This window comes from Centruroides vittatus, unplaced genomic scaffold (assembly GCF_030686945.1).
Source record: "Centruroides vittatus isolate TY-2023 unplaced genomic scaffold, ASM3068694v2 contig_290, whole genome shotgun sequence".
Taxonomy (NCBI): Eukaryota; Metazoa; Arthropoda; class Arachnida; order Scorpiones; family Buthidae; genus Centruroides; species Centruroides vittatus.
This window is the reverse complement of record NW_027121846.1, coordinates 570,756-591,834: the sequence shown is the minus strand read 5'-3', so window position 1 is coordinate 591,834 and position 21,079 is coordinate 570,756. Positions and strand designations below refer to the sequence as shown.

General features: G+C 31.7%; 2 long non-coding RNA genes across 2 annotated transcripts in view; both read right to left on the bottom strand.

Annotated features, from left to right (window-relative positions):
- LOC136972369 (uncharacterized) overlaps positions 1-14,372 on the bottom strand; it is a 151,079-nt gene extending 136,707 nt beyond the window's left edge. The window contains exons 1-2 of the long non-coding RNA XR_010880321.1: positions 14,268-14,372; positions 13,776-13,883 (exon numbers count right to left, since the gene is read on the bottom strand). This is a non-coding gene — a long non-coding RNA (uncharacterized lncRNA). The remainder of the gene's footprint in view (positions 1-13,775; positions 13,884-14,267) is intronic.
- Positions 14,373-17,116: 2,744 nt separating this feature from the next.
- Positions 17,117-17,916, bottom strand: LOC136972366 (uncharacterized). Its single transcript, XR_010880318.1, has 2 exons — positions 17,819-17,916; positions 17,117-17,395 (listed from the first exon to the last, which is right to left on the bottom strand). It is a non-coding gene; the product is annotated as an uncharacterized lncRNA (long non-coding RNA).
- Between the last annotated feature and the right edge of the window lie 3,163 nt (positions 17,917-21,079).

The window sequence follows — 21,079 nt, the reverse complement described above, 5'->3', positions numbered from 1 at the left end:
ATAATCGGACCGAAACTCGCCGAAATATGCATGACAGAAATAGATAAAAAATTAGCAAACACAAATGGGATAACCTTTATGGCTAGATATGTAGATGATATAATAATAATATACGACAAAGCAATAACCAATGAAAATATAATATGCAACTATGCAAACACACTAAGCAATGCAATAAAATTTAAAAGTGAAACTGAAAGTAAAAAAGCAAAAAATTATCTAGACATAACTATAACCAGGGAAAGAAACATCATCAACATAAAACCATACAAAAAAAGCAGCAATGTGGACAAAATCCTTAACTATAAATCGTATTGCCCCATAACTATTAAAAGAAACAACTTTATAACAGCATTGTCTAAAATATGGAACAGAACATCTAAAGTTAAAGAGAGAGAAAAACAAAAAAATGACCTAATAAATACTTTTATTCTAAACGATTACCCAAACAGATTATTAAAAAAATGGACAACTGAATTTATTAAAAACAGATTCAACGTCAAAAATAACAATGAGAATATTACATATACGTCTTTCCCCTATATTAAAGACACATATGAAAAATACAGAAAAGTCTTCGGAAAAAATGGTATTATAATAGCAGCCAAACTAAAAAATAAAATTAAAAACAGCATCAACATCAATGAAAAATGAAAACAAACTCGACGAAACAAGAGTGGTGTATGAAATAAAATGTACATGCAAAAAACCAGTAATATACATAGGAGAAACAGGAAGACAACTAAAGACCAGAATTAAAGAACATGAAGCAGCAATCAGACTCAAATATAACCAATCACAATGGACCAATCACTGCAGCAAATTCGGATGCACAATCGATAAAAAAAAAAATATATAAAAATAATCCACCGAGAGAAGGACAACTACTTACGTAAATTCAAAGAACACTTTGCAATAGTCAATAAAAGCAACACAATAAACTTAAACAACGGCATGGAGATAGATGTGGTGTGGGAGGAAATGGGAAGGACTTAAGAAACAAAAATAAACTGAAAGGACCGTTAGAAATGCCTCGGGGGACGCTGACATCAACACCTCGTAACAGAATGGTCTTAAAAAAAAGGTTAGTTCCGAATATTATTAACAATAATACAACTTGAAATAATCTCTTGTAATAATTTGTGTTAAATTAATCTAAATAATTGTAATAATTCCTTATGACTAGTACAAAAAAACTGTAATAATCTTTTATAACTTGTATATATAAAAAAACCCAACTACAATAATCAATGTAACAAATGTGTTTTCTACCAATTGTAGAAATGTAACACCTGATGAGGGGCGCAAAATAGACGGAAAAGATTGCACCCGAAATGCATAGTGGAATAAAAAATGATGAGAATAAAACCCAATAGTCTTTGTCTCTGATGAAATGCGGTACAGACGAAATAACAACGATTAAACTAACTGTGATGTTAAATCGATTAATTTTTTTGAAAAAAAGAAATTTTTTCAAGGGAAATTGATATTTAAACAAGTAATAGGTTTGATTGGAGGTACGGTATTTTATTAATGACAGTAAACTTATAATTACCATTATTAATTAAATTAAGCGATATTACAATTTAAAAAAATTTCTATAGATATACAGTAAAATATTTTTATTCAATTTTTTGGTTAATGTGAGCCTGGGTATACAAAATGGCGGCATTTCCGGTAACCTCGATGGCAAGTGTTTTTAGAAAAGAAATGTAGATGGCGCTGATAGTAATGATGCCTTCGTATGCAAATGTCCATCAAAAGTTTCCATGGTCGAGAGAATAAGAAGTATTTCAATCACTTTTACGATTATAATTTTATTAAATATTTTACTAGATCTCAGGAAGAAAGTGCCTCATTTGCCCCTCTCTGTGTACGCCCATGTACAGTAGATCAAAGAACTTTATTTATTCAGAAATGCATATTTATTTATATAAAAGTAGATCAATAAATAACCAGCCAGGACAACCAACCCTGCTGTTGCCCTTGTCTGGTTATTTATTGATCTACCCTTGTATTAAAATAATTTGTCTAATTCATTACTACGACAATTTCTTTAACTCTCCTTAATAATTCTTTTAAAATTCTTGCATCATTATTGTAAGAAAAGCTTAAATTACTACATAAAAAACTTATTTGTGTGGGAAAATAAATAAATACAATTTTTCATTTTATTTTTCTTGTATTATATTTTTATAATTCCATTAAATGCGAAAAATAGTATTAAAAACAATATTTTCAAGTATTTCTGATTTTAATCCAAGGTTATTTTGAAATGTTTTAAATAATAATTTCTTCCGAGAATTATCGCAAAAAGAATAAAGGTGTAATTAATTTTTGTTTATTAATTACTTTATAGAAGTAGAACTTCTTTATAAATTATATTAAATAAAAGATTTTGAAGGACATATTTAATGATTTTAATGCAAATTATAAAGAGGAAATTAAGATCGGCGAATCGATTTATTTTATAATTGAAGTATGATTGGAAATGACACAAAATAAAAGACGTATGATTTAATAATTATCGTGTGAAATATCATACGTCATATTATACGACATTACGGCGTGAATTATTCAATTATACGTCATTTATAACGTATAATTTAATAATTATTCTTGCGTAAAAATACTAAGACAACAATTAAAAGTTTGAATTTTTACCATAGCAACATGGCATAAGTTAAATAAAAAAATTACCCATCGAAAAAAGAATTATGCAAAAAGAGAGTGGCGCGTTATAGCTTCATGGGGCCCAGGAGAATTTGAATTAGGAGGCCCCACGTATAGTGTTGACTTCAGACATTTTTCATCGGGAATTTCTTGGGGAAATATTTTCTTATAAATTGGTTTCGGGCCCCTGTTGATGAGGTTCCCAGGCAATTGTTCTTTTTGCTCATAGGATAACGTGCCGCTGCAAAAAAGAACAAAGGAAAAATTCAGAAGCATGTACATTCTTGTCACTAATTATTAATTCGCACATGCTTTAAAACTTAAAAATAAATATATTTTTTTTTAATCTGTCAGTCACTTTTACACCCTTCAAATCTACGTTTATGGAAGTTTCCCGAATATCGTTTTCGTGATTATAATGAAGCTCGCATTTTCATGAAAATGTTTTAAAATATTTTAAATTTCTGCAAATGGAACAAGGTATAAGGGACCTCATTGCAACATAGGAATTACACGCAAACTCAGGATTATTTAGATTTTAAGCAATGAAGTTCACACAAACAAGTTGTAGCCATTTAAAATCCTTCTTTCATTCCAGTCAGGGACTGATAGCGGACGACTCGAAGAAATTGGTGAGCAAAAACAATGCAACCTCCAACAGTGCTCATCACATGTGAGCAAACACACAGATTCAAGAAAGAATCGACAATTATATAATTTCAATTTAAAAAAAAAATTGGATGGGAAGGTTCCGGATCCATCAAACTGTTGCCAAAAACGGTTTGCTTGCATGAAGCGCCGCATGTAGTATCATGAAGTTTGCGTGCGAGCATTCGACCCAAGCAATTGTATATAGTCATATTGCTTTTAACAGTAAATAAAAGCTTTCCCTTAACGGTGCTGTTTATGATTGATTCATCATCCACTACCATCATTAACAAAACTTTGTTATACTACCTCACACAGTGGAACACACAGCCAATATTTTTAATGTGCAATAATTAGATTAAGAATAGTTTCATTGTTTTGATTTTTTTTAAATTTATGCATTAAAAATATATTTTAAGTTAATAAAGTGTATGCATCTAATTAATTTTTTTACAAACAAGCACCCTTAAATGTTTTATACCTCTCTATCCTATCCTATTCTATTCATTGGGGGGGTGTGCTAGTCGTCGGAAGTGTTAGCGAACTTTTTAGCGGAGCTTGATAAGTGCGAATTAAAGAATTTGCAAAGCATAATTAGTTATTATATGATGGTTCTAAAGAAGCGGACATGTATAAATAGGTTATCTCTAGGTTTAATTATAAGTTTATTGTTAATTGCCGGGATTGGAATCAAATCCAGGGCCTATCTCTCGATCCCCACAACAAACGAGTCAAATGGATATGCAAAGAAGGGGGCTAGGCAGAATACGCAAGGATAATTTGAAAGAAAAGGAAAAAGAAAATCAATTGAACGACTTAATTAGCCAAGACTATCAACAAATAGAAAAAAAGCTAGACAAGAGCAGTCCAGTGACTTCGAGAACCACGAAAATTAATGAATATTTTGAAACAGTAAGACAAAGAATTACAGGTACAGGACGAATCTCAATACTCATTGAAATCGATATACGAGCTGATACAGAATAAATTTTCGCAGCTCCAAAATGAACTTCAAGGAGTTAGAATAGAGGTTAATTTTTTAAAAGAAGAAAACAAGTATTTACATGGAGAGCTGTCTCAACTATCCAACAAAATAGAAGAAATGGAGAAAATATCAAATAATAACATCTTAAGCCTGATGAGTTTATAATATATCACCAAACGATCACCTAAATATCGGGCGACAATATGGGCCCGATATTTAGGGGCCGTCCATAAATTACGTAAGGTATTTTCGGGTGGGTGGGGGTCAAGGATTTCTTACGATTTCTTACTCAGAGATAGGGGGTAATAGATCTCGTCTTACGTAATATTCTTATTTTTATTTTTTCATCTCGTTGAGTGGTGGAGTTTTGAATTTGGCTTTAATTTGGCGGTTTCTATTAACAACGCTCGTTGTACTAACGCCATCAAGTGTGACGTGATAGAATAATAACGCTAGCAGACACATTTTTTATCATGGGAGAAAGGCCGTGTAGTTGTTTCTATCTCTTTTTTTTATTTTTATTTGAATAAGTGCACCACTCCTATGGGTATATAACACTAAGTATACATAAACCGAAATACATGATACAAAGTAAACATAAAATTAGTATTCGGTTTTTAGTGAAAACTAAAATGTAAAACTAGAAATTAGAAATTATAGATAATCTTATCTTCCATGTTTTTTGAACATAATTATAAAAAGCATCAAACAGTGGCTTCTGAACAAGCTTATCGAGTGGACATGGCCACCTGAAAAAAAGCATAAAGATTTCTAATTTCAGAATAAGTCTTTCTTGATCGTAAATTGGACAATAATAGATCATATGGTGGACGGTGTCTAGGTTTTCTGGAGAGCAAAAGCAAGAGGCAGTTTCTGTCCGGTTATACATGCTCAATAAGTAGTTGAGCAGTAGCAAACGTTAAATCTCTAAGTGGTGATGAGAACCTGCATTCAACACTAGGAAAATAAAGTTTTGTTATTCTACCAGTTTTACTGCTCAGCTATTGTTGATTCCAATTTTGCATAGCGTTGTCATAAATATAATTTTTAAGGCTACTGCGTGAGAGAAGGATGTGAGTGTAGTCCAAGTCAGTGTCCTTTGCAGCTGATTTAGCCTCAAAGTCTGCTTTTTCATTTCCTAGTATGTCAGTACGTCCAGAAACAAATATAAAAGTTATCTTATTTACAAGATTTTTAATATGTTGCTGGATATATGTGATTTTATTGCTATTGTAATTGGGATTTAATAGAGCTTTTAGGACAGACTAAGAATCACTATAAATGTTGATAGACAGAGTTTTGTTTGATAGTAAAGTGGCCCACTGAACAGCTTGGTAGACAGCATCTTCTTCAGCTTGATATGTTGAGGTATCTGTACCTTCTAACATATTTTGAGCAAAATATGTCAGTTTGGAGGAAGATACAGATTCTTGAGCCAACACGAAGGGTGCTTTTAACCCATCTGTGTTGATATTAATGTCTGCATGGTTATCCATGGAGGAAGCAGATGACACCAAATGTACAATACCCTGGGGGTAACTTTGTTTACAGGGTGATGATAGAAATAGGGTAATTGCAATTTGGTAGCATTTGAACAGCCGTAGATAGGAGTAGAGACTGTTGTTGAGCCTTGATGTTTGTAGTTCTGATGTAGTAGTTCAGAACCTTTTCTACAATACATGTGGCAAAGGAAGGAGCTCTGCTAGAATCAGAGAGGCATTAGTAGAAACAGTTCTGCAGCACTTTGAAATTTTGATTGCAAACTGTCTTTGAAGAGAGAGTAATTTACTTGCTACTGAATTTTCACTAGTTACATGATCCCAGCTAGAGGCCGCGTAAAGTAGCATTGGTTGTGTTGCCCCATTATATAGAGTTTTATAAGCTTTACAATTTAGTCCCCTGGTGCACCAAGCACATTTTAGCAGCATGTAGTTTATTTTCTTGGCCTTAGCCAAGATGTAACCAATATGGCAACGGAATGTGGTTTCTATTATCTCTTGTTTTATTTTGTATGACGTTTCTGTTTACACGTGCACTAACTGGTCGATTCGTCAATGTTTTTTGCGTCGTTTTGTGAAAATTAAAATTAATATAAAAATGAATATTATAATGTTGATTAATGATAATAATAAAAAGATTGTTAATATTTAAAAAATAAAGTTCTTAAAATAAATTGTTCATTCGAATTTATTAAATTTTTATATTTTTAAATTTGTTCACATAGTCTTTTATAAATAATAGTACATATTAATTAACTAATTAATAATTATATATTTTGGACCTAAGGTTTTTAGGGTTTCATTAAAAAATTTATTTTTGTTAAAATATTTCTATAAAATTAGGCCTAAATATTACATAAAATAGGGAAGGGGAGGGGATCAAAGAAAATATTACGGTTTCTTACACAGGGGTGGGTGGGGGTCCAGAATGGCTAAAATCGCCCTTACGTAATTTATGAACGGCCCTTTAAAATGATTAGAACAAAGTAATTTGTCACTAGGAGTAGACGTTAGGCGCCATCTCTTAAGTAAATTAATAATTATAATTAAATAAATAAATTATTTAATAATTTATTTATTTAATTATAATTATTAATTTACTTAAGAGATGGCGCCTAACGTCTACCTCTAGTGACAAATTACTTTGTACTAATCATTTAACTAGCCATATTGTAGCCCGATATTTAGGCGATCGTTTGGTGATATAGGAGAAAATATCTAAGAACAACTGTCAAGCGCAAAGTACGTTGGAATTTGAAATAGATAAGCTGGCTAATGAGCAAAATAAGAAAAATATTATAATTATAAACTTTCCGTTTAACTCGTCTGATTATGTTAAGGAAATCAATCAGTTTATAATAAAAGATTTGGGAATATCTAACAGTTACATAGAAAATTTTATTAGATTAACCAACGACAAAACTAAAGGTTAATGTTACCTATGGTGCCAAAATGGCGGCTCGTCTCTGATTCCAGCCAATAGAAGAAAGGAAACAGTGGGGACGCACATTCTAACCTAACCTATTCTAATAATTTGGTTGGTAATGATTATGGTAATTTATTAGAATAGTTTAGGTTAGGTTAGAACGTGCGTCCTCACTGTTTTCTTTCTTCAATTTCCTTCAATCAGAGACGAGCCGCCATTTTGGCCCCATAGCTAACATTAACCAAGAAAGATAATTTTAGTGATGAGGAGCGGAGGAAAACAATACAACAGATTTATGTAAGAGATGAAGGATGAGAGGGAAAAAATTGTTAGCAATAATTAAACAAGAAAAACTCAAGGGTAATAAAATAATTGTAAGAGATGATTATTATATTAAGGACAATAAGAAATATTCATATAATACCAATCTGGATAGAGTGATTGAATTGGAGGGAGTTTTGTGAAGAAATCAACAAAAATCCCTTTGAAATGTGCCCTAGTTTTACAGAAGTTATTATTAATTTTCCTCATGATAGACACTGACAAGGGAATGTCGGAGTGTCTTCTAATAAATTTTAATAAAATTTAGTTAATGATTACGTTAAAAGTATACAAACTCTATATTAAATTTGTAATGTTTACTAAAAGTGTTAATCAGGATTAATAGCCATCAAATGTCGTAATATGCAAATTTTTAGAAGTGAAAGGGTCGCGGAGGAAGACGGCGCTATTACATTTAAGAATAAATTCTAGAATTTTCGAAAATGGGAGAATTAAATGTAAATATTCAAAACATTATAGCAGAATTTAAACATTTATGTGATAACGTTTGGCCTACAGAAAATATTTGTAGGTCTAATATTTCAGACGTTGATAAACAGGTAGCCAAACTGTTTTTAATGCATTTAGCGATATTTTAAGTAGTTATATAAGTAGAGATGACGAATAGTTTTGTCAGATGGAAAATAATAATTTGATTACAGATAGGTCTATTTCAGATAATAAAATAACACGTCCGCTTCTAGAGAAAGAAATTGATAACGCAGACACTGACTGTGAATTAGGATATTTAGATGATGATGCAAAATCCGATAAGAATGTAATCTCAACAAAACGAAAAGAAGAAATTCTTAACTTGCATAAGAAACACCCAAAATGGAAATTACACACATTACAGCGGAAAGGAGCTAAAGAATTAAAACGTTTTAGTGATTTATATAAATGGGAAAAACAATTTAAATCTCGAAAGCATAGAATTGAAACGTTAAAAATCATTAAAGAACATACTAATCAAATGTCTGACGAAGCTCGAGGCAGCTATAAAATTGTTAAAGGAAATCAATTAAAAATATGGGCATTACAGAAATTTCTTCAACTGAATAGTTCAATTAAGTTTACAGCTAGTAATTCTTGGGTTGCAAAATTTAAAAAAGAATATAGATTAGTATCTCGAAAGATTACAAAACTTGCAAATAAAACAGAAATAGTGAACGAAAAGAATATTTTAGTAAAAGCTGCGCAATTTCAAACAACCGTAAAAAATTTATTGCCATGTTATTCGCATAACTTCATATTCAATACGGATCAGTGTGGTTTTTCATACGAAATGGTTTCACCAAGAACACTTTCATATAGAGGAGAAAAAAATACTATTGGATTTGCACATTCTCCAAGTAATAAAGTTATGCATTCCTACACTGTTCAATATTTAATTAATGCTAACGGACAAGTTGTAGGTAATGTATTTATTTGCTTACAAGAGGCTCGTGGAACCTTTGGACCTAGAGTTCAAACATCGCTGTTCAATGCCCCAAACGTAACTGTTACAGCTAGCTCATCTGGCAAATTATCTACAGCAATTATTACAAACTATGCGAAAAAATTCAGCATTGAAGATCGCATTAAGCATTGTTTATTTGCTTCAGCCATGCCAATCATTCAGGAACTCTGTCGACATTTTTCAGTGTAATGGTTACAGTTTTTATACCTTCTTATATATTTCTATCTTTCTTTAAAATTATGTTTCTTTTAGTAGTATTCTCATTTCTACACGGGTTATTTATTATTCCGGTCTTTTTATCTTCAATGCATTATATAGTGCGCTCATTGACAAGTAAAAACAAAAACAGAACTGAACATTACTCGAAAAGTACCAAAGAAAACCGTAATAAGGAATTGTTGACTGTTCTATCTTCAGTATAGAAAAACGGCAATTAAAGCATCAGAATTTCGATAAGGTTAGTTCTATTCAATCTTATACACTTGAAATATTCTGGAATTATTGTCAGGATATTTGCAGTTTATTTTAGGAAAGTAAATATATATATTTTTAATATAAATCAACAGGAGATGATACTTATAAGTGAAAAAATAGATTTTTTTAATCTATCATTATTATTTCATTTTTGACTCTCCACCCTGTCGACACTAATAGGACCAATTTATGTATGATTATACATTTATTTATTACGGGTTTGGTCAAGTCTACAATGGACACGAGGGCCCGATATATCTGGGACAGATCATCCATGATAAAATTTCTGGAGTATCACGCTCGAGGATTCGATTCCTGGTCCTCCAGACTGCCTTAACCGGCCGTCAGTCCGTCTTTAAGCTAAACAACTGTTTGTAATAATTAAACCAATCGGTCAGAGAAATCTCTTGGTCTGGTATACTCTTGACCCGGCGAAAACGACTAACCCGATACCAAAAAGTCCTAGAGTCTCTAGTCCCAGCCAACAGCAAGGCACAATTACAAAAAAACTTCCTCTTTTTCGCCCTAATAAATGAATTATATTGTTTTAAATTTAGAAAGGAAGCCAAATCAGCCTGACTATTAGACCTACGAAATTTGCCCAGGGCAATATTCCTCGCTCTCTTCTGGATATAGCAAGACCTATCAAACCAAGAGGGACGAGTCTTCCTGTATGGTTCAACACCTTCAATTAACACATTTAAACTCCTTGCTATAAAGCAATGATTCTCAAAGTGGGGGTCGTGAAAAATATTTGAGGGGGTCGCTGAAAAATTGATGCCAGATCAATTTTTTCAAATATTTTATAAATTTACTATGGATTCATGTTTAAAAATAATAGAAATAAAAAATATATAAAATAATTTTTACTTAAATAAATTGCACATATAAATAATAAAAATAATTTAAATATTTAAATACGAGCTTAACCCCCTCCCTCCGGGACGTTTTTTGACCAATACTTATTCTTCGGGGGGTCCTTTGAAATTTTTAAGTGCAGAAGGGGGGTCGCGGTCCAAAAAGTTTGAGAAACACTGCTACAGAGCATAGCTCGGAAATAATTAAACCATAGAGATCATCAACAGAGTCTGAATCAAAGTTTATATTCCGGAAGCTATGCGATACTGCATCACCAAAAGATTCTATTTTAGAATCATTCCAAACAAATCGAGTCTTGATGGAATGAGGCCCATCACCGAAGGAAAATCTGTTTCCAATCGATAACTGTAATTCCACTGGAAAATGAGCAGAAGATGAGAGAGAACCAACACGAAGGGATTCAACAATGTGGACCAGATTCTGAGAAATGACTATAAAATCTATAACAGAGCTACCCACTTTCGACAAAAAAGTTAATTCACCTGGAAAATCTCCCCTACTACGACCATTGAGGAGAATGAGATCGTGTTCAATTAACCAACGCAGAAACTGTCTCCCGGCTGTATCGACCTTTAAATCCTTTGACTGTCTGACGTCGAAGATATTAGGAGAAGCTACATTCAAATGTGAATCAAATTCCTCGCCAATATGGACGTTAAAATCACCCATTATCACAGTTCCGTGGTAATACGAAGACCAGGAATTCAAAATAGAAGAAAACAAATCTAGACGTAAGCATTGCTGCCTTAGCGAAGTGGCATATACTACCAGCACCAATATATTCCTAGGTTCGGAAGCCGAATAATGTGATAAACCAATCACCATCAAATCAGGATAAGTTTCCAATAACTCGAAGGGCCCTCTAACTTCATCAAAAAAGAACAAAATTCCACCGTGAGGCCTACCCGGGCCCGATGGTTTTTCAGCTGGAATCATAAAATATTTCCAATTAACTGGAAGAGACTTTGCAAGGAAATCGCCATCTATTGAGACCATCCAGGTCTCAACAAGGGCCAAACAAATTAAATCAAGTCATTTTAATCATATGATCCAACAGTGAGCGCTTGTTGCCAAACCCACAGCAATTCCAAAAAAACAACGAATTCGAATAACAACCTGAACTAGACTGGACCGGACACGATAAAGTTGGAAGTCTCTCCAAACCTTCACTTTTACGGGAAGGAAAATTCAAAATAAAAAAGAGACAGGAACTTCTATTAATCGCTGCCCCGAGATGGAATACGTAAATCTCTTATCGTCAACGTATAGTACGTCATCTCGCAAAAAAACACGACGACCAGCTTCCCGATAGTCTTTTAAAAAAGTAACCAAGTTTTTACGGCGAACTCCCGAATTAAACGAAAGATCCGTCACCAGTCTAAACTTTACCGGTCTTTCCCTACCTTCTTGTTGAATTTTCGTTCGAAATTTTTGCAGTAAATAATTACTACATTTTCAAGACGGTAACTGGATACAATAGAATTCCCGAGCTTTACCTCGCAAACGGGAAATACCGACAATATTATGTCCCGATAGGTCAGCCGCATCAAATTCCTTAGATAGTAAATTAATAATATGATCCTTCATGTCTAACTCGTGCGGAATACTATAATTAAACAACATTAAATCGCTTCTGTTGGAAGCATTAACTTGTCTATCGTAGGCAAAGGAGTGTAACTCACCAATGTCGTCCAAAGGAATTTGTTGTTGCTGTTCCACTTTGTCTAATCGCGAACAAACTTTAGCAAAGTCAGTTTCCAGTTTCTTTACAAAGGACAATGTTGACTGGTTAGCCATTTCCAAGTTGGCGAGCCTAACTTCGATACACTTCAACTGCATCATTACTGCACTCAATATAGACTCCAAATATTGCCGTAAGGATGACATTTCTTCTCTATCTGAATCCGGAGGAGATTGTCTCTTAAAATAATATTCCAATTTTGGATATTTTGCACCGGGATCACTCGGTAAACGATGGTGTTTAATTCCCTTCCGTTCTTCTTGGGTGGGATTTAACACTCCCGGAGGAGTACGTGGAAACATTTCCGAAAAAAGTAGAACTAATAATAGCACAGAATGGCGCTAACTCCGACGACCTAAGTTTGCTTTTCTGTGAGGCATTATGCTATTCTGTGAGAATGGACTAAAGCAGATCATTTTTCTACCTATTTATATAAATAAAATATAACGTTTGTTTGTTCCTACCGATTCCTTTGAAATTTTGACACAACGTTGTATTCGAATACGCACGTATTTTTATATAATATACATGTCGAAATTCCCCCTACTGGGGGTAGATGGACAGGATTAAGACTTACCGCGAAGAACTCGGCTTCTATTACACTATTTTACATGCGGTTTTTTGCGTTTTTAATTGCGTTTTAATATGTTACGTCAACATAATATACACTAAAAAGAGATTTTTCGATATTTTCTTGCGGGGGAGAGGGACAGGATTAAGGCTTACTGTGAAGAACTCGACTTTTCTTATACTATTTTAGATGCGTGTTTGATTGCGTTTTAATAGGGTACGTCAAGAGAATGTACAATCAATCAATCAATTTTATTTGCTGCAAAAAGAGAATGCACACTAAGAAGGGATTTTTTGAAATTCACCCCACGGAGAAAGTGTTATACATTTAGAATAGATTCATTTTGAGCCACAACAACGCGTGGCCGGGTCTGCTAGTATTTTCTAAAATTTTTAACCACTTTTCAATTGAACTCAGCCCTTTTGTCAAGTTTTCACAGCTTCGAGAATTTTTTCTTCACCTTGTATAATTGTTATGACCATCGATTCCGGTAGATCAAACTTCTTTGCCAATTCACAAATTTTCATTTTTGTATCGAAGTCTTTAAAGTAACTTGTTAACTTTACATTCCAAAGATAAAGCTTTTCTTTTCCTGTTTGATGCAGAAGAATCAGTTCTACTTCGTTTGGATGATATAGTAGAGTCTCTCAAGTCTCTGTAGATATAACAAACACAGAAATAAATAACACGAAATAAATTGTAGCTATGCGTCAATTCCGAGCGACATGTCCGAACATGTAAGCTGAACGATAGTGTAATAGAAGTGAGTAATCAATAGTTGCGTGGCGCTCAAATAAAAGACTAATCGACGAGATTTCAAAATCGCGTAACTCCGGGTTTGCGTAAGTCGGGGTAGCGTAAGTCGAGGTATTACTGTATATATAACAAGTAACAACTATAATTTAACAAATGAATAACAAGCACCAGCAATTATGTTCTCATAAGATTTATTTTTCTATATTAGTAAAAGCACATCATTATAATTTTTCAAAAAATGATTTTCTTTACTTCCTTTTACCTCTACATTTTATGTTTGAAGCACAATTATCAGGAAGACCGTAACACCAACACACGTCACCCTAGTAGGTACAATATCCACTATCAGCTTTATTCTCTTTGCAGAGTTTGTTGCAGTATTGGTCTTTCTCACAATGTGTTCTGAAACCTTCTCTGTTCATAACATATCCGTCTTTCTTACAATTTACATCTAAATAGATATAAAACAGTCTTTATACATTTAAGTTTAATCATTGTTTTACCTAAATTATACTAATTGAATAAAATAAATAGTTGCACGCTTGATCTCATGTCGCTCTTTACACTATTTTATTTACTGGAGACAATAGTAGAATTTGAAAACAAGTATAATTAAGTACATTTAAAATAAATAAACCACATTTATTTAATTTCTTTAAACTGCTTTCCGGTAAAATATATCAAATAGTGTTAGCACACGGTGTGATCAATTGTGTAACTATTTTTCTGACTCATTATATGAAACTATTGATTCATTAATATTACAACTCTCTATTTATTTTTACTAAGTAACTATATATGTAAAAATTTTTTACATATATTACCCTATTTTTACCCTATATTAATAGAGCTGCAGCCAAAATCAAAATAAAATAATTCATTTTGAGTCTTCTGATAAAGTATGAATTTTTCGAAGATGGCTTCTTCGAATTAATCTTTTCAACTCTACAGAAAGAGAATACATAAGACACATATAGGGGAATAATTATATTAGATAATAAAAATTATTTAATTTGAAGAAATAAAGTAATATTGCGATAATTATCCATTAAACTTATTCCTAAAAGCTATTATTATCACTGAAAGTACGACACGACAGCAAAGAAAACAATAAATTCGTATTGGTAAGTAAATAATTGCTTAATAATAAAATAAACTTTGTTAAAATTAAAAATTAATTAAAATATTTTATTTTACTAATTATTAAACTAGAAGAGACCCGCCTAGTTTGAAATTAAACAATATAGCAACTCTACTTTAACGACATACTGTTGAAACGTATTCAAAACAGCACGGAACGAAATAAATGTAAAATCAATTTTTCGAATGCAAGAAGCATTTAGCGGAATAAGAGTGCACAGACAACAAATATTACAGTTGAACTGTCTGTTCCTTCAAAAAATATGCATTGTTCATGCTAACATAAAAGCAATTTCAACAACGAATTCATCCCTGCGTAGCTGAATCCACGTTCATTACACGAAGAATAAGAAAAAAGTTTTGATTTGACGTAGATGATTTGGTAAGAGTACTTTTAACTCCATTTCTGTACAATAAATCACGCTTTTCTATAGAAAATTTATTAAAAGTTAAGACTGATGTGTACAAAAAATTTTGCATTCATACTTTTGCTCAATTGTAGATTCAAATTTTGCTTTACAATTTTTATCTATTAATCAGCGACCGACATTAAACAGATTTCACTTTACAAAACAATTCGTTGTTAATTTTTTGAGCGTATCTTCATAAGTCAGAGAAAGTTTTGTCAGTGATCGATGTTCAAAGAAACCACACTACCACTAAATATGATTTTTACAAATATGTACAACTAGACCTGGCCAATGTCTTGACGAAGAAAAATTTTGAAATTAGATTACATTCGGCATGTAACTTTACATTCGGCATGTATAAAGAAATTATATTTCTTTATACATGCAGAATGTAAAGTCGTCGGGCGAGATGTCAATAGATTTAACAATTGCTGTTAAGTTACACATTGCTACGAAGGCTTTTTATTTTGACCTTTAAAAGCTGAATTTATCATGCTCGACGTCGTGACAATAGAAACTTTTCAAAACTCGCACCTGTTTTCTAAGGCCGAGCATGCGCGCGTTTTAATTAGTCTCTGGGGTTTTCTACGCTGCTGGCTGCATATATAAATATTTTAAACATTTCTTAACGTTTTTGCCGGCATTTCCAAAAGACATGCAGTTTTCAAACTACTTAGACCGAAAATTAAAAGCATACAGACACATGCTGTTTGCGTGCTGTGAATATGAACATAATATGTTTAATCTATACATTAGCTTGTTTTCCATACCTATATTGTTCTGAATACGAGAAACTTTATAAATTGTAGAATAACATCGAATGGCACGAAAAATTTGAAAAATTTAGTTTTTTTCCAAGTTAAAATCATTAACGAAAACGACTAATAATGAGACCAAAATCACGGTTATCAGATACATTTTACTTTAAACAAACAGGTCGTACGTAATTACCCATTTTTCCTTAAAGGTGTGTAACCTATAATTTTGCAATATGAAAATAAAATACTTTATCTTTACAGAAACACAAGTATATACGATGCTGGAAAAAAAAATTAAATGAAAGAAAGAATATATGAATTGTTTCGCATTTATTCTAAGATATTTAAGCATAAGATTTTTTGAATAATTCATGATGATGTCCAATAATAGTGTTCCCGTATTCGATTCCCCAATGAACAATTTTTGACACTGTACACTGGTGGCTGAGTGTATAAAGCCACTAAACACAGGTAGTTTATCGCGAATTCCCGTCTGGCCAATAGGCTTGCCGCATAGAGCTTTCCGGATTTTTTTCACTTGTAGTAAATGAACTCGGAGACACCTGACTAGACAGTCGCTCACGTGTCGCGTTGAATAACACCAATTCAATTACGCAGAGTGACCATTACGAACCCAAAATTAGAAGTTACAAGATGCATTTTGTATGCATTTTGAAACTTCTACTTTGAAAATAACTGATCGAAATTCGGGCCGGGCCATATTACATTAATGCTCGGCTCCTCCCGTGTTCAATCCCAGAGACAATCTTAACCGCTTCGGACATCTATCGTCATTTTAGCGATATTAATGAAAATGTTTCTTGTTATTAACATTTAGAATATTATTGTGTACAGGCACAATGAAGTGACATTTTTCTCAACACTAGGCTAGTTGTAGGCTAGTAGCATCAACAAATTTAGAATATTTTTAAAAATTCATCTCTACCCTCAAAATTAAAATATTTATTATTTTTTAATAATTAATAATATATAAATTACTTTTTAATAAAATGTTATAACAGATGGCGCCACCTAATTTAACTTTGTACTAGTGTTTCTTAGAGTGATTATTAAATATATAAGTACTTTTTCGCAAAGTTACGAATGTTGTTACTGGTTTACATTTTTATTTGAAATCGGCAACTCAATCCACGAGAATGGGTGTTTCTACCTTTATGTGTGGAAGAAAGCACAGCTATTGAAAGAAGCCAGGGAAAATTGTGGACCTGGACGCATTGGTGTAAAACAGAACCGAGAAAACCAGTAGTAAATGCACTAAAATCTATACCTGCTTAGTACTACAGATAGAAACTTTTATAAAATGTACACTATATACACCTACTATAATTTAACAAATAAATAACAAGCAGCAGTAATTATGTTCACATAAGATTTATTTTCCTATATCAGTAAAAGACAGATCATTATATATTTTTAAAAGTTGATTATGTTTACTTTCCATATTGAAGACATTTATCATCCACTTATAGGTGCATCATCAGGAAGACCGTAGCACCAACAATATAGAGAATGTGGACAATATCCACTTCCAGCTTTCATGCTTTTGCAGGCTTTGTCGCAATCTGAGCTATACCAACAAGGAAGACGGAAGTTATCACTAGTCACTGGGTAACCGTCTTTGTTACAATTTACATCTAAATAAATATAAAACAGTCTTTATACATTTAAGTTTAATCATTGTTTTACCTAAATTATACTAATCGAATAAAATAAGTAGTTGCACGCTTGATCTCATGGCGCTCTTTACACTATTTTATTTACTGGAGACAGAATAGTAAAATTTGAAAACAAGTATAATTAAGTACATTTAAAATAAATGAACCACATTTATTTAATTTCTTTAAACTGCTTTCCGGTAAAATATATCAAATAGTGTCAGCACACGGTGTGATCAATTGTGTAACTATTTTTCTGACTCATTATATAAAACTATTGATTCATTAATATTAGAACTCTATTTATTTTTACTAAATAAATATAGTATAATATACTATTATATAGTATGAAAAAAATATTTGTTGTTACTAAGAAAATGTATATTATGTAAAAATTTTTACCCAATATTAATAGAGCTGCAACGAAACTCAATATAAAATAATTCATTTTAAGTCTTCTAATGAAGTATGATTCTTCAAAGATGGCTTCTTCGAATTGATCTTTTGAACTCTATTTATACAAAGATAATACATAAAACACATATGGGCGAATAATTTATATCGGATAATAAAAACAATTTAATCTAAAGTAATAAAGTAATATTGCGATAATTATCCATTAAATTTATACCTAAAAGCTTTTATTATCACGTAAAGTGCGACACGACAGCTGAGAAAACAATAAATTCGTATTGGTAAGTAAATAATTGCTTAATAATAAAATAAACTCTGTTGAAATCAAAAATTAATTAAAATGTTCAATTTTATTAATTATTAAACTAGAAGAGACTCGCCTAGTTTGAAATAAAACAATATAGCAACTCTACTTTAATGACATATTCTTGAAACGTATTCAAAAGATTGTACTAAAAAGAATTTTATTTTTCACTGAAGATGAATATTGGCGTTCCTGAAAAATTTCTATTCTAGAAGAATTTTCATAATAAAAAAATAACACATTATTGTAAACTGATAAAAAAAACTTTTATTATAGAAAACAGTAAATTACTTACTCTATATTTAATAGGCATAATAGACAAACACCCATTTCAGCATGGAATATTTAAATGTATATATTCGTCAGCCCGCTCCTTCGGCTTCAATTTTTTCTTGTTACTGTATTCTGGTTACAAAATCAAAACTAGAAACACACTTTTACTTATCGGTGTAAAAGATAAATTAAAAAACGTCGTAATTTACAGTTAAAATTTGTCATTTAAATATGTAACACGAATGCGTAAAAAGTGCATAGATATAATAATACATTTTATTAAACAATAGCATTTCTATTGAAGAGTTGGGCCAGACAGAGGTTACTTGTAACCTACTAAAGGTAGTTTTTAGCGATTCATTAGTCTATGGGCGATTGCAACTTCACATATAAGACAAACAACGATTTTTTCAGTCTATATTTTTAGTAGAAGTCGTATCTTATATTGCAAAAATACGGTATTTTATTCAGAATTGACAAAATACAGTAGTGAACCGAAAATCGAAATAAATTGGGGACTCGGGTTGTTCAGATTAGGGATTTGTTCTGATTACGGGCTATGTACGAAAAAATATATTAACCTGTCCGATGTTCAAATTTTTCTCCGTTGCGTGTCGCTTCGCGTTGAATTTTCGTCCATTTTAAGCCTAACGAAAATTTTTATAAAAATAATCGAGGCTATCGTATCGGTAAAAATTATTTCTGCATTTTGTACAAACAAAATAAATATATTGAAGAATATAAAAACATGAAAATTATACTTTAGAAGTAAATTTAGTATCAAAAACGATCGATTCAGCACGACACAATCCGACTGAAAATCGTGCCGATTACCGGCGATTCCGATTACTGGGGTGCCGATTTACGAGTCTCTACTGTAATTTCATAATTGATTTTTTATTAATTTTTAATTATTTAATAATAGAATTTATTTATAAATTCGTAATCATTTACACAATACGAAGAATTGTATTTTAACAATTGAAAAGAACTTTAAACATTTTAATATGTATTGTACGGTACATAAATAGTCAATTGGTTTTTTAAATTTTTTATTACTATTGAAGATAATAAATTCTAATTTTCGTTTATTTAAACAAAACTGTCGTGAAAAAAGTAAAAATTGTACTAAAAAGTGACAATAAACATTACTTTTTGAATTATGTTTGAAAAATTTATTTCTTGACGCCAATTCTGTATTCGGGCAGTATGGCTGAGTATTGTTTATACTTTTTACCTCTTTTATGGCGTCTGTAAATGTCATAGATTTTAAGAAATGCTTAATACGATTTAAGCTCAGATACGAATTAAGTTTACCGTAATATTTAAACTATTTTTCAATAACTAATAACTCTGTTCTATATCGCAAGAACTAATTATGATTTCTTTATATCAATCGTCATTCATCTGTTTTAATAATCAACATCAGTTATATATTTTCGCATTATAGAAATGCTAAAATCACGTCAAATTCACTTGATTTAATTTCTATTACAAAACGTGTTAAAAATTTACAAAATTAAAAAATGAAAAATCGATATGTAAAAAGTATTACTTATTAGCATATTCTCAGTAATTAGTTTTTAAGAAAATAATTCTAGTTTACGAAGAATCTAAATTTCTTCTAATGTATATTTATTAATTCACTTTAAGAACAAGCCTTTCAATAAGCAAATCTAAGCATCCAGGAAAATAGCAACTATTTATTATTAAATATTAATAATGTTAAAAACGTATTGTCGAATACAAAATAGCTTCCACGGCGAAAATATTTAAATAGTGTAAAGCAGCCAGATTATACGCTGCCAGATTTTAAATACGCTCATTTGTTGAACATCTCACCACCATTATAAACAATTTTATGAACATCTCACGTTTTGGTATTGGAATACATAAAATTTTGCTATAGTAGTTGTTAAACGAATGATTATTTACAGTTAATGCATGCTATAAAAAATCAACACGATTAATCAAAAAAAAGTCGTTCTGCCATCTAGTGAAAGAAAATCAAATAAAATTCACGGATTTCCTCGCATATTAAGCGAAAATATATGACATTATCGGTAAATGTAATAATTCGTTTATAACGCGTGACTTTTCTATTAAGTCGATTCTTTCCATAGACAGACTAACACATATAACTGGCGACATCCGACGGAGAGCGGTTAAGGTGACAGCCTACTGCTCTGAGAGACCAGGAATCGAATATAAACGGATAAAATCATTTTAGTCATTTTTCAAAGCGTGGTTCATTTCCATATGTCGGGTCAGATCTCTCACCAACAGCCACTTTATTGTGAGCCTGGCCGCATTAGTGAAGAAGAGATCCGACAAAACCCGTAGTAGACTTGCTAAAAAGAAAACGCTGTTAAAGCCCATAAAGAGAAACTTTTATAAAGTTTATACTGTAAACTTTACAGTATATATAACTAATATACATTAACAAATAAATATCAAGCAACAGTAATTATGTTTGCATAAGGTTTATTTTGCTATCAGTAAAGACAGATATTAACGAAAGTTGAAACTCCGTAAGAGGGAAACATCTATCAAGCGGAGTTGTAAGTGTATCATCAGGAAGACTTGTGCACTAACAATCTTCCGAGCATACTTAACAATATTCACTTTTACCTTTCAGGCCTTTGCAGACTTTGTCACAATATTTGCTTCGA